Source organism: Chenopodium album, chromosome 8 (genome assembly GCF_948465745.1).
Source record: "Chenopodium album chromosome 8, dcCheAlbu1.1, whole genome shotgun sequence".
NCBI classification, from domain to species: domain Eukaryota; kingdom Viridiplantae; phylum Streptophyta; class Magnoliopsida; order Caryophyllales; family Amaranthaceae; genus Chenopodium; species Chenopodium album.
In genome coordinates, this window is record NC_137841.1 from 67,230,101 (window position 1) to 67,235,901 (window position 5,801).

Genomic DNA, 5,801 nt, shown 5'->3' on the forward strand with positions numbered 1-5,801 from the left:
CCTAAAATTGACGTACAAGACAACGTTATTTGTATTTAATTTTCAACGTCAAGATAATTTGCAGATAGTTCAACCTGAATAGATGCAGAGAATGATATGGAAAAAGGGGGGTGGTTAGGGAGGGAAGTTAAAACATCAGGGGTCTCTTCCACATTTTCATTAGTTACGCTGATAATTAGAGGTCAAATATTTAATTAGTTTTATGGATGCATTGGTCCTTCTTCTGTTATTAGTAAGAGAATTACACTTTATATCACTGAACAGTGTCAAACTGCAATCTGTAAAGCAAAACATTGTCATTTAAAGGACACAGTCACAAATGATTTACTTGCTATTGTGCTAGAAATCTAGAATATATGGTTGAATGATGGTCTTGGTCAGAAACTTCTGCTAGAAGGATGATTAATCAAGATTTGAGATGATTGTTTTATTAGTAACTTAGATTTTACAATGTTTAATTAATGTTTTGACACTGAGTTCTTGATTTGGGTTAAAAATCTCTGAAGAGTTTTTTGAAGAATGTTTGTCAGCAGTACTGGCACTTTGAGTTCAATTTTTTTTCCCCTTTTTCTGTTACTCTTTCATATGACTCTTTGTATTGGTCTCTAATGCAATGATTTTGATACAGGTAGTACAAGAGCTTAACATCAGAGTGACTTTGTAGATCAAATGGTGAGACATCAGCTCAATCTTCTATATTAGTGCTTTTCATTTGACTCGATATCTAGGAAGTAGAAAATCTGATAAGTTGTGTTTGTGATTTCATTACTTTTATCTTTTGAGGGTACTGTCTGTTTAAACGTAACTGCTGACTTGCCTTATTATGATTATGTTATCAAATGTACCTTGAGAATAGGCTCCTGCTCTGTTCAGGATTTATGGTTTCTTTTGTCAATCTCTTACCCCACTTATGGGATTACGGCTTTGATTGATTGATTGATTTTGTCAATCTCTTACTGCTATGTAGCCCCCTTTCTCATCCGCCCTCTTTCTGTTGGAACTTTCTTTCTACCATCTGAACTCTGTCAAGATCATATTTGATCCAACATGCTCACTAATGTTGATGAATTCTGTTGCAGTCTTGCTTATACCAGTAACCTTACCAGATTTATGGTCCTATACCTTTTTTTACCAGCTTCTTCTAGAATTACACTTACCAGTTTTATGGTCCTACGCCTTTTACCAGCTTCTTCTAGAATTACACTTACCAGTTTTATGGTCCTAGCCTTTTTTTTACCAGCTTCTTCTAGAATTACACTTTCTTAACAAGAGAAAAGTAGTGTTGAACAATATTGAGATTTACAAGCACTCTAAATATAAAACTCTTTATTCTTCTTCATCTTCTTCTTCTTCTTCCATTAACAATTCTATCAATTTATATTACTACTTTGCTTAACATCGCATGTTTACCTCATTCTTTAGTGATAATAACATGGAATTGTGGGAGAGAATAGAGATAGTGCTTTTTTTTTTTTTTTTTTAATCAAACTCGGCTTTTCCACAAAGTATGTGCGGTACACGATGCAACCTTTGTTGATGCGTGAATTGTTAGAAATTCTGTAATTTGTTTTGATTTTGGAAATCATTTACTTATAAATTGTTCTAATTCTTCAAAATGTAAGATCCATTTCCCTCTAATTATTTTGGGTTTCATTAATTTTAACTCACAAGTTTTTGAATTTTTTTGGGTTTTGTTTGATTTCTTTTTGTTGAGCTTACTGAATCAGGTGCTTGAACTTTAAATTGAGTAATTTTCTTGTGAATGAATTGAAATTATACTAATATATTTTATTTACAGTCTCTGATAGTCTGATATAGCATGTTCTGGATGATAAGTCAGTTTATAGCCAACACTCTTAGTTTTTCCTCTCTCTTAACAGGCAGGTATAACCCTACTCTTGAAGTCTTTCTAAGCAAGAAGACCAGTTTTATTGTGAAACTGCAAAATGCAATGAACAAAGACTTGCTTATATCCGACGACATAACCTTCAAAGAAGTTCCTTTCACGCGTGGCCTTAAGAGGATGGTTTCTTGGGTTGGAAGTATAACTTCATCAATTGGACAATTGCATCGAGAGGAATACCATTTGACACCCAAAGAAGGGCACCTGCAGAGCCTAACTATGGTACTATATGGGAAACCTTTGCAGATATCAAAACAAGGAGACATTATTCCTGGGCTGGAACATGTGCTTGTTCATGTATATTCTCCTCTATATATCTCGTCTATTTCCTAAAGTCATTCCCAACTTTGATGATCCTGTGTGCAAGTGATGATTCTTTGTCGCTTAAAGAAGTGACCTGCCTTTAGTTTGCTTTATTCAGATCTGAGCTGCTGTAGTTATTGACTATCACATTTCTAGGGAATAATTAAAGTTGAAATTTACGATTTTATGATCTTGTGTATGTGAAGCATATTTTTTTATTGTCTCGTAACAAGTCTACTTGGTTTGAAAGGTGTTTGTCTGTGAGGTTTGTGTTGTAGCACAGTTAGTGTTGGCAAGGGTGAGACTGAGAGTATGTTGTGTTTGTGGATCAGATTGACGTTGCTTTTACGCAGTCAGGTAGACATGTGCCTGCTTTGTGGTGGGCTGCAATGTGTCAGCAGTAGCGAGCTGTGCTTGTGTTGTGGGGTGACAAGGGGGTGTGGTAGATGGTGCAGAAGCAGCAAGAGTGGATGTGTGTTGGCTGCAGGGCAACGAAAATGGCATAAGGGCTAGACGGTGTAAACGTTGTTATGTGAAGAAATCGGACTTGTTTATATGCTCTTTAAGAGTTGAAACTTGATAGTATTTAAAGTGAGGAAGGTAGAAACTCCTAAGGGTGAAGCTTCAAAGGTCTATTTAGTAGTATTCTTTAAAGGCTTATATTTATTATTATTATTATTTTTTTTTGACAGATTAGCTTGTTGTATTTAAATGAAGCCTTATTCAACTTCAACTCTATTGGTCAATCTATATCTCTTTTTAAGCTATCATGTTGCATCTAAAAGAACTAGACAATATATACACCCGAGTGTATCGTACACCTAACTAACCTAAGGTTAGTTTTTGTTTTTCATTTGATGATAAAATGAAAAACAATCATCAAAATGAGAACAAATACTCATGGGTGTACGGTACACCAGGATGTAACAACCTTTCCCTAAAAGTACCTTACATGTCGCCTTCTAAACAATAAGTAACTCATAAAAAAAATTATGCGACCCCTTCAAAGAAATTGGTTTATATAGAACCTATTGCTCATATTTTGGCTTTTAAGTGTTATTAGATTAGTAGAAATTAACAAATTTGGCTGACTTTTGTTTTCTAGAATTACCTTGTAGGAGCTTTCTAGCCTGCTTGTCATAGTTTGATATGGTTGTAAATATTGATTATCTTCTAAAATTAATAAAATATCCTCTAAAATTGGTAATTGACAAAATTCTTTTTCTTTGGAAGACAATTATTCAAATGGCCTTAAAATTTGGTAATTGCCAATATAATTGTTATTTGGAATATTAATTTATAATTTGACCTATATGGTAATTGACAAAAAATATACTCTTTGGAATATACTTGTAATTACTAGAATAGTCTCTAAAATTGGTAAGGGTGTTGTTATTTGTCGCTCCCATTTTACCGGGTAACGCTCCCTTTTTTTCTTGAAATTCCAATTTTACCCCTAATATATAAATACGGTTTTTTCCTTCCCGACCAACATTTCTCACTTCTTTACTTCTCTCTCTAACTCTCAAACTCTCTTACTCTCTAACTCTCTAAAACAATTTTTTTTTTTTTTAAATTCAAAAATTGTTCTTCATTTTTTAAAAAAACAACAATCATCATAAACACAAAAGAAAATGGGTGATTCGAGGCGGATTAGGCTGAGATTCAGAGGGAGGACCTTCGACGGCGCTGGTGGCGGAGGCGGCGGCGGCGGCGGCGGCGATGGTGGAGACGAGGTATTTTTTTTTTTTTTAATTTCGGATCCCATGAACTTCCGCCCAAAATTTCCGGAAGTTCCATGGAGGATCCGCCTGGAATTTCCGAATCCTCCATGGAACATCCGTAAATTTTGGGCGGAAGTGACATCATAATATATCTTGATGTAGAATGGACAACCATTAGCTTTGGTTTTGGTGTCCTTCCGTATCGCGTTCTCCAAATCTCTCGGCTTGCTCCTTCGTGACCGATCACACCGCAAATACCGATACGGCCGACCATCTCTGGTTTTGTTATAAGACGATTTCACCAATATAAATCCCAATTTTATGGAAACACCATCAGCCCATGTAACAGCATCGTCAAATGTAGGAAAAAACGTATCGGTGACAAAATTCCCACTATAATTCACACCGTCACCGCCTTCCTCAGATTCCATATCCTATACAAATTAAACAAAACATGCTTTATGTCAAAATAATAATAATAAAAACAATAATAATAATAATAATTATAATTAAAATAATAAAAATAATAAAAACAATACTAATAATAATAATAATAATAACAATACTAATAACAATACTAATAATAATAACAACAAATACAAAACAATAACAATATTAATGATAATAAAAAATTATAACAACAACTACAAAACAATTTATAAGACCATAACATTAATTAATAAATAAATAATAATAATAACAATAATAATAATAATAATAATAATAATAATAATATTAATATTAAAATTATATTTCTACTAATTAATAATAACAATATCAACAACAACAACAACAATAAAAATAACAGCAACAACAACAATAATAATATCAACTACAACAACAACAATAATATCAACATATTACTAATAATAATAATAATAATAATAATAATAATAATAATAATAATAATAATAATAATAATAATAATAATAATAATAAAAAAAAAAAAAAAAAAAAATTAAATTAAATAAACGTACTTAACATTTAAAAAAAATAAAAAATTAATAGGGACATCCGCCTAAAATTTCCGGATGTCCCTAGGTACATCCGCCTGAAATTTCCGGATGTACCATGGAACATCCGGATTTTTTAGGCGGATCCCATCTTCCGCTTGAAATTTCCGGATGTTCCATGGTACATCCGGAAATTTTAGGCGGATGTACCTAGGACGTCCGGAAAATTTAGGCGGATGTCCTAATTACCGAAAATAAAAAAAAAATAAAAAAAACTTACAGAATGATCCGACGCATTCTCCGGCGTACGTATGTTTCACTCGCCGTCCATGACCCAAGACCCGTCGGAAAATTTAACGATTTTTGAAAATAGAAAATTTAGGTGGTCGTGGGGACCGATTTGGTTGCAAGGTCGTGGGGACCGATTTTGGGAAGCTCGGGACAGCAATGTCGTGAAGTGAGGGGACCGTTTCATGTATTGTGTCCAAATGGGGAACAAGGTCCTTTTTATAACCCAAATTGCATAAAGGGCATAGTGGTCCATTCAAGTCAAAAAGGGAGCGTTACCTGGTAATTTGGGAGCGACAAATAGCAGTTGAGATTGGTAATTAGCAAAGTAATTATTCTTTGGAATATAATTAATATATAGTGTTAAAATTTGGTGATAACAAAATAAATAGTTTTTGAAATATAATTAATAAAACTAGTTTTTGGCCCGGACGATGTCCCGGGTCATTGTTTTTATGTTTTTTTTTTGTTTTTTTTTTTTTTTACCAATGCTTTTATTTTATTATAGTGTAGTTTATCTTTTTTTTAAAATTCAATATTAAATGTGACCAATGCTTTTATATTATTATAGTGTAGTTATATTTTTTTAAAAAAATTCAATATTAAATGTGACCAATGCTTTTATTTTAT

The 5,801-nt window shown here is 32.9% G+C and overlaps 1 long non-coding RNA gene across 1 annotated transcript; it reads left to right on the plus strand.

Annotated features, from left to right (window-relative positions):
• Positions 1–406: 406 nt before the first annotated feature.
• On the plus strand, positions 407–2,969 carry LOC145556347 (uncharacterized). Its single transcript, XR_014091836.1, has 2 exons — positions 407–672; positions 1,881–2,969. It is a non-coding gene; the product is annotated as an uncharacterized LOC145556347 (long non-coding RNA).
• The last annotated feature ends 2,832 nt before the right edge of the window (positions 2,970–5,801 follow it).